Raw genomic sequence first — 9,252 nt, 5'->3', positions numbered from 1 at the left:
CGTCTCTCCAGCATCCATCCCTCCTCCATTCCCCTTCAAAAACTGAGTAGGCTTCCCAGGGATATCAACCAAACGTGGCATAGCACATGACAGTAGGACCAGGCACACCCTCGTACCAAGGCTGGGTGAGACATCCAGCATGACGGAAAGGGTCCCCAGGGCAGGCAAGAGAGTCAGAGAACCCCCACTCCCACTGTTAGGAGTCCCACAAGAACACCAAGTTACAGGACTCTAACATGTATGCAGCTCAGCTCAGCACATGTATGCAGAGGACCCAGCTCAGACCCATGCAGGGTCCACAATCGGGACTCGGTGTCTGTGAGCCCCTGTAAGGCCTGCTTGGTTGACTCTGAGGGTGCTGTTCTCATCTTCTGCAGGGGTTCCTCTGCACCCGCCTAACATTTGTCTGTGGGTCTCTGTCTCCACTCCCATCAGCTGCTGCATGATGCTTCTCTGACGACGATTGGGCTAGGCTGATCTATGAGTATAATAGAATATCAATAGTAATCACCTATTGAATTTTTTCCAGTTATGTTTGGTTCTATCCTGGGTTCTATCTCTAGTTCTATCTTTGGTTCTATCTCTGGGCTGCCCAGCCTTTGGTTCCTGCTCATTCAGGCAGTCTCAGGCATGAGCTCCATCTCTTAGGGTGGGCCTCAAGTCAGACCAGTCATTGGGTGGCCACTCCCACAAGTTCTGTGCCGCCAGGACATCTTGTAGGCAGGACATATTGTAGGTGGAAGGCTTTGTGGCTGGGTTGGTGTCCCAGTCCCACTGCGGGAGCCTTGTCTGTTTATAGAAGATGGCCGGTTCAGGCTCCATATCCCCCACTACTAGGAGTCTTTGCTAGGGTCACTCTTGTAAGGAGTTTCCCCTGCACTAAGTTTCTACCTTGCTCCCAAAATGCTCCCTAATCCCAGTTGTCTCTCCGAATACTCTCTTCCCCCACCCACCACCTGCTCCCCTCCTTACCACCCCACCCTCCCTTGGAATCTATTCTATTTCCCCTTCCCAGGGAGAGCCATGTGTCCTGCCTTGAGCCCTCCTTCTTACTTAGCCTCTCCGGGTCAGAGACTGTAGCATGATTATCCTTTACTTAACAGCTAATACCCACTTCTAAGTGAGTACTTCCATGTTTGTCTTTCTGAGTCTGGGTTGTCTCACTCAGGATGTTTTTTTTTTTTCTTCTAGTTCCATCCATTGCAAATTTCATGATATCACTTTGTTCAACAAGTAGGTGATGCTTCATTATGCAGATGTACCACATTTTCTGTGGGGCAGTGGACTGTGACGCCAGACAGCAAACTTGGTAAGGTTGAGTGGATTCAGAAACCCCAGTTCTCTCATATCTGAAAACGGCAGGCATTTCATCTACTCCTGACCAGGGTCCTGTCCTGGAACACATGACCATGACACCCCATGGAGAGGAGTGTGACAGTCAGTCATGTGGGGGCAACCCCTGAAGCTCCTCCATGTGCAAATGAGGCGTCCCTAATATCACAGACGAAGCCAATAGAAATCATCTCCCGTTAGACCCCACCCACCCCAAGATGTATATAAGACCCTGTCTACAGGGAATAAAACATGAGTTTTTTCATCACAGTCTCTGAGAGCATCTGCCTTTTAGAGCTGTACCACTTTGGGGAAGAGAATTCTTTCCCAAAGCTTTTAGAGCTTGAAGCTACTTGAGTCTACTGCAGTCACTTCCTGCTCGGTAGATCTGACCTTGGCTTCTAGCTACTGACCTCTGTGCCCCCTCGCCTGCCACCAACTCTGCAGAAGCAGCTAGCCCTGATCTGGCTCCCTTCCCCTTCAGAGAACACAACTCTTTGGCCACTCCGGCCAGAGTCCCACAGATCTCAGGGGATAGCATCTGGTGCATAGACCAGTCACTGGTGACCACGTTGGGCAAGAACAGTGGACACACTGCAAGATTCCACCAGAAGGTGAGCACTGCCCCACAGCTCTGGAGATAAGCAACCTGTCCTTTCCTGCTGTGCTTTCAGTCAGCGCCATCACATGGATTTGGACAAACTGAAGGAACGGATGCCTTCTGGCCAGAGCTACTCTCTGGTGTGGGCTGAAGGTCCTTTTACCCCTGTCTAAAACCCAACACCCATAACGGGCACCTGTTGTGTTTTATAAAAAGAAATAGGCTAGGGATATGTTTTTGGTGGAGGCACAGTATGTCGTGGAGGAACTGGGTACCCCTGAAGGCCCATGAGGACGCATCCCTTCCCCCTGAGGGACCAGCCAAACAATGGTATAGTATAGAATAGACTTTATTCAAGGTATGGGGAGGGGAGTTGAGAGAAAGGCAAAGGGGTTGGGGGGAGAGAAGAAGAGTAGAGTAGAGGAGGAGAAGCCGGTCAGGCGTACGTGGAAAGTGAGGGGAGTGGAATGGGAAGAGAGGGGGAGCAGGAGCAAGAGAACAAGAGAGAGAGGAGGGGGCAAGCATCCCCTTTCATAGTGAGTCAGGCACTCCTGACTGTTGCCAGGTAACTGCAAGGCGGAGCCTAGACTAAATGCCAACATTCCCCCATTTTGGTTTAATTAAAACAGGAAAAATTAGAAAGAGGTGATGGTGAAGCAGGACTAAGGTCATTGTGATCTTAGCTACTTCCTGCTTGCTTGGGGGTAACAGGTCTCTGGGAACCCTGAAAAAATGAGTACGGGGATGTTGGTCCAGTCTCAGGAGAGTTGGCTGTTTCCTTGCTGTCTACAGCCTGTGGAACCATCTGTGGAGAGATAGGAAGGAGCAGGTCCAGTAGAAGTGTCTGTGTCTGAAAGAGAAGATTGGAGCATCTGTGGGCTGCTTCTCTGGAGCTGTCCTGGAGGTAGTAAGTGCCTGGACTTGACGAAATACTGAAACCCACACATATATATTACAGGTAGAGAATAAGGTTAAATACATTTGGGAGAAAAAAATTCCTTAGGTGTACATTTGAAACCCTTAGGTCTTGGTGGTGCTTGTTGGAAATCCCAATCCCGGGGCACAGGAGAGGAATCCCTCCCTCTGGAACAGGTAGCAAGTGGGAACATAGGCTGTTGATTGGCAGGTGTACCTATCTGGAGGGAGGCTATTTGGTCCATGAGAGGAAGATCTGAGTGGATTCCCTGGAGCTTATAGCTTTACAAAAGAGATAAGTTTGTTAACAGCATGAACAGTCTTTAAGATGAGCTTAGGGAAGACAAAAATCTTTTGTGGAGCAGAAGGAGCAAGAAGGCCTTTTTCTTTCTGTCTAAGAGATTGAATATATAATTTAACATACGGAAACCATTTTAAATCCATATTTGCAAGACAAAGGAAACTCAAAGTGTTGACCGTGTGAATATTATAGTTGATTATATAGCTTAGCAGGAGAAACACCTTCAGTCGGGAAACTTACATTTGAGCATGATATCTTATAGTGTACATTCAGCGCAAGAAACATTTTAAGACAATCAAAGAGAATGTAAAATTTGAACTTGTGATTATACAAGTATAGTTGTGTAGTGGAATGTTTCGTTAGAGTTAGACTAATTTATAAGAGCTATACCGATTAATGTTAGGACAATGGCGTAGCACGATGAGGCAATATGAAGCATTTAGTCACTGGAAACGGAGTTTAGGTAAGGAAGTAGCAGGTGACACCTGTGAAAGCTTATATCTGAACTTGTGTGTTTATTGTGACGTCTGTAAGAAACCTGGCAGGCTTAGCTAGTTAACCGATACACTAATGAGCAAATGAGGTGGTAGCTTACCTTAGGGTAAGGAGCTAAGTCTGTTTTCTAGCTGTCAAGCTACAGTTACCTTAGCTGTCAATGTAGTTACAAGTCTGGGAAGAATAAATTATAATCTAGGACTCATGTATTAATTAAAATGACAGAGGTTTATCCATGGTCCACTACCTAAAGAGTTCCCAGGTCTCTGTGGTTTCCATGACAACTTGTGTCGAGTCAGTCTGGCTGCCAAGCCCAGAAGACAAAGGCTTTTTTTTCCTGTGGAGTAGATAACGTGTGAGATGAGAAATGAGCCTCCTTGACGTAGGCATTATGAGACATTTGATTCAGGATAACCTGCTCGTCCACAGTGCAGAACAAGCCCTGACAATGGGCAAGGCGATGGAGTGATAGTTCTCACAGGTTCTCATACCACGATCTAGGTAGACTCTTGTCTCTGTGTCCATTATCTTCTTGGAGACCTTGGGTGGGGGTGGGGCATAACTGTTAGGTTTTGTGAGTCTCTTTGTCATAAGCTTATACATTATTGCATTTAGCAGATTTCTGACCAGATTGAGAGCAGGTCCATTAAGCATGATCAGAGTGAAACAACCTGTGTTTGTTCAATCACTTGCTTGAGAATGTATCTAGCAAATAGAGCACACTATAACTTAATGGCACTAGCACAAACAAGGTTAAAACATATACATGTGTGTGTGTATCTGTGTGTTTATATGTGTGTGTGTGTGTGTGTGTGTGTGTGTGTGATCTTTAACCTTTATATTGTTTAGAAATCTTGGCCTTGCAGCTATGTATCAGCAGAGAAAAACACACGAAGAGACACATGCACCAAGAGACAAACGGCAGAGTTTTGTCTAGTGTACACTTGGCTTAGAGTCGATGTGGACCAGAATGGAAAGAAATCAGAAGGCTGACAGTGGTGGCGTGAGATTGTGGTGCAGGCCTAGAGGCCTGGGAACAGCTGTGAGGACGCCGATGGGGCAGCAACAGAATCAAGGGGGCAGGGTGGTGCAGTGCTGACGCAAGGGAGCGGAGCGAGACAACAGCTGGTGCCCTAGTAACTCTGCTCAGGAGGCACAAGTTCTCTAACCCCCCAGCTAGTGACATGGTGGCTGCAGGAAAGCAGGCAGAGCATGAGGGGGGTGGGGAAGATGGCTGCAGGAAAGCAGCTTCTCAGCATAAGAGTGTTCCAGGCAGAATGAAGGGGTGGGGCGGCATCAGGTCCACAGGGCAGAGCTTCCTCCGCAGCGGGAGGCAACTCAGTTAAGGTGGGGGAGTGAGTGCACTCAAGGTGGTGCGAGAAAGCTCACACTCATACCTGACAGGGGAGTTGAGCATAAAGCAGTGTTTCATCAGATCAGAGTCCCAGGCAGAACGTGGACGTGCAGGGGTGCAAGGTGAGAATTTTTTCCCAAGGGTGGCGAACAGGGAGCAGAGCGGGCAGAGAATGAGAGGAGGCCAGGAAAAGCCTATGGACCGCTAGTTTATAAGTCTCCCAGGGCCATAAGTGGCCATGTAGAGATATTATTTGCTGGGGGAATTGTTTGCTGGGTACTGTGAATCAAACTGGGGGAAGGGACATCCCAGGAAGTAGCGACAAGGCGTCGAAGACCAATCCCTTGGGCATGGAAGTTATTAAAAATGTTCCTACCGGCGTCCTGAGAAGAAAATGATAACAAACAGGTCAAGGAGGTATGTGCCCTACTAAAATCCCACAGAACAAAAATCAACAAAAAAACAACAACAACAAAAAAAAAACCAAAAAACCAAAACAAGCCTCCTTGTTTGGGGAAATTCTTCAGATAGTGCCATGCATGGCCAACGGTAATATTTCCAGCCCTTACTCGTGCTTCTCTCAACCAAAGCTTCTCTCACCCAAGAAGAAAAAAAAAAAAAAACCCTGCATGATTTATTTTTTTGCTGATCTTAGCTGCAATTCAGCAATGCATAGAACAGACCATCTAATATAGGGCAGGCTGATCACACAGCCCCTGAGCCACCTCAGTCAGATGAACCCAAAGATCAAGGTCTGAAAAACCAACCTACTAAAGACCTCACAGTCCTTACCAATTAACATGGGGAATCCACCTACCCACCTGCCCGCTTATCCCTCAGAGGAAACACTAAACAAGCCATTGCCCCACCTGCCCCTCCTCCCCTAAACCAAGGACCGGACTCCATTAGAAAAATAAATGAGCTCCCCCTGGCCTCTCCCACTTCTCCACCTCCCCCAACCCAACCAGAGAAAGATATTTCTCCTCCCTCTCCCTGAGCCACCAAAGCCATAGACCTACCAAATGCTTTGACAAAAACCCACCAAATTCCATAGCCCCCTATCTTTGACCTTCTACCATACAACAACTTGTAATGTTTATGACTCTGTTGCAAAAGTAGTACAAGGGACGCACAAAAGGAGCACGTTTTTTATTATTCTTTGGAAGTGAGTAAGGGGGATGTGGGGAAGCGGCATGAAACTTAGAGATCTGACATGCTAGATGTGGATGAGGGAGGCTCTTCCCGGTAAGAGTAGAGGGGAAAGTAGGTTGGTGTCTAGTTTGGCAAAGGATCTCCACAGCCAGGGGAGCAAATAGGCAGCATGTACTGTTAGAACATGCCGTGCAATCCTGGACTAGCTGCAGGTCTCATGAGGGAGGTGTTATTGGCAGCCTCTGAGGGGGTGAGAGAGAAGAGGCTACAGGCGGGGTGTGTGTGTGTGTGTGTGTGTGTGTGTGTGTATGTGTGTGTGTGTGTGTGTGTGTGTAGAGGGATGGGTGGGGAAGGGGATGAATGAGTCTCTTATCCAGGCCACAACAAATGCACAGGAATGGCGCTGTCACCTAGGGATGAAGTGTCTCCTCGCTGGGTATGGGAGCTGGCTCTAAAGAGCTTCTGGCTGTCCATGGATGCACCTCACGTTAACATTCCTCTCTTTTTCTTGTCATAAAGAGAGGGGGGAAGGGTAGAGGGCCAATGGTGAGGCAGGAATAGGGCATCAGATCTCTTAAACTGCTTCCTCCTGTTTAGGGTTGTCAATTTTGGGGCATAGCTGACCCTCACCATCAGGGAACCTGTTGTTAGCATCAGATTCCCCTGTGGACAGTGGTTGGTAGTCCTGTAAAAGGAACCGATTGTTTGGTTAGAACTTTTTTGAATTTGTCGTTGGAGGAATGTGGAGATGAGGTTAATGTGGCTGGAGCAAAGGGTAATGCTAGAAAAATGAGAAGTAGGGTGTGAGGAAAGGCAGTCTCCACCTCCATATAGGGTTTAGAAAACACAGGAATTGAGGCCTCACACTACACTGTTCCCTGCATTTTTGGATGTCTGATTGTAGCTGCTGGATTTTGTTTATCACTATTCCGGACTTGTTGACGTAGAAGCAGCATTCTTCTTGGTGGAAAAGGCAAAGACCACCTTCTTTCGCCATAAGAACGTCCATGTTGGTTCTGAAGAACCATGGCTGTCAGGAAATCAATGTCTTTGGACGCCTGAGGAGGCCAGGGGTGCAGGATCCCCTGGAGCTGGAGTTACAGGTAACTGTGAGAGTTGCCTAACATGGGTGCTGGGATTTGAACTCAGATCTGCAAGATCAGTCAGTACAGGCTTTTAACCTCTGAGCCATGTCTCCAGGTAGACACACAAAAAGAATTTCAAATGCATGTCCCCTGATGCCCAAAACACTTCATTTTTAAAAGCTAACGTTAAAGAAGACGAGGTCCTCTGGCTGGAAATCTTTGGCTACCCCTTGAAAGGGGCAATGTGACTCTAGCCTTTCTCTTTCCCATTTACATCTTTACAGTGAGCTAAGCGTCCTGCCATGCCAGTGATCTGGGCCTTGCCACAGACCCAAATGATACTGTGCTGAAAACCCCCAAAACAAGAGCCAAAGTAAACCTTGTAGCAGTTGGTGATGTCAGGCTCTGCTGTACCGAAGGTTCCTGTGCTAAAACAAACGATACCGATACCGCTAATGAGTCTCTGACAAAACATGCGGAACATGTACAGGGTAAAGCCGTTCTCGCTGACTGGAGTCCTCTATTGGTTGAGAGGGCTCCAGGCTCCACTTTGATGAGACATGTTCTGGTGGCTAAGAGGCAGCTTCTCTCTGCTGTCCTGGTGCTCTGGTCTGTAGAAGGCAAGCACTGGCTGCTGGGGAGATGGGGGGGGGGAGAAGACACCTGGCTGGCTTCCATACACCATGAGACCTTTAGCAGAGAACTTGGCCACTGTGCAGAAACACTTTAAGTGAATTCCATGGGTGTGGAGACCTCCCTGCAATACCTCCCTTTCCCTTCCCCTTCAGAACACATAGCTATGAGCTGCCAAGACCCATTTCACACATCCACAGCACTATTTTTGGTTGTTGTTAGGACTGGAGGTAGGGAACCCTGAGATGGCTTCGCCTATGTTGTCAGTTCTGCAAGGGCTGCTCTTCCGGGACCTTGGCAAAGCCCGGTCCTGCTTATGGTTCTGCAGACAGTGCAGTATTTAAGTCAGCTTTCACACTGGCTGCAAAAAAATAACACATCTTTTTTAAAAAATGGAAGGAAATGTTTTTATAGTCTCATTAGCTTTCTCCTATCATGAGGCTTGGTCTGCACAGCAGGACTTTTTTTCCCCTTCAAATGATGAATATTTCAATTGCAAAAGCTCTCTATGGAGAAAGCTACTTTAATGGCAACGGTCTTGAAGGTGATCTATTGAGATTATTACCAAGGACTATTGTCACTAAGGGTGGAGGGACAAATGAAATGGGATGTGGTTTGGTGGCAAGAGCATTTTCTTAGAAAGAAAAAAGGGGTGGGGGAAGGGAAGGATAAAGGTGAGCATTTGGTCTGCAGAGAGGAGCCAGGGTGAGGAGCCAGGGTGAACTGACTGGGGAGGCACTGAGGTGTTTAAGAACAGGAAGTGGTGGGCCCTTTGGCCTGCCCTCCAACAGTCTGAACAGCTGGTTCAAACAAAAGCTCAGTTTCTGAAGTTAACAAACTCAGCAGGGTACCTTCCCTGCAGCCTAGCAGGGGTCTAAAATTCCCTCACACAAACCGCTATAAATGCAGTCCCTTTTGTGACCTTTGAGGGAGCTGGTTTGAAGCCGAGAATTTAATTAAGATTTGAGGGTGAATATGAAAAAGCCAAGGGTTCCTGGATTACTATGGGGATCAGTGGAAGGATGTGCAATCCTTGCCAAGAGGTGCACTGGTGCTCCAAAGGCAAGCACACATATGCATTTGACTACATGCCACTTGCAAAATATATTAGGCAGAGCTTAAAACTCCGAGGGGAACAGCATACAGCCATAGTTTCCTTATGAACCCTCCATGGGGATCATAAACTACTTGAGAGAAGCCATTTCAATGCGCTTTATGTGTCTGACTTTGTAAGAATCCTACAGTCCCAAAGGTTCAAGGGACAGAATGTCTCAGGATTAATTCTAATAAAAACAAAAAACTCTGCTAAGGCCGATTCAAGGGTAAAATACCACCCCCTAGCTTTCATGTTAACTTCCCCAAATCTTATGTTCTTTTTCCATTA

This window comes from Rattus rattus, chromosome 1 (genome assembly GCF_011064425.1).
Source record: "Rattus rattus isolate New Zealand chromosome 1, Rrattus_CSIRO_v1, whole genome shotgun sequence".
Taxonomy (NCBI): domain Eukaryota; kingdom Metazoa; phylum Chordata; class Mammalia; order Rodentia; family Muridae; genus Rattus; species Rattus rattus.
The sequence above is the reverse complement of the archived record's forward strand: the minus strand, read 5'-3'. Positions refer to the sequence as shown.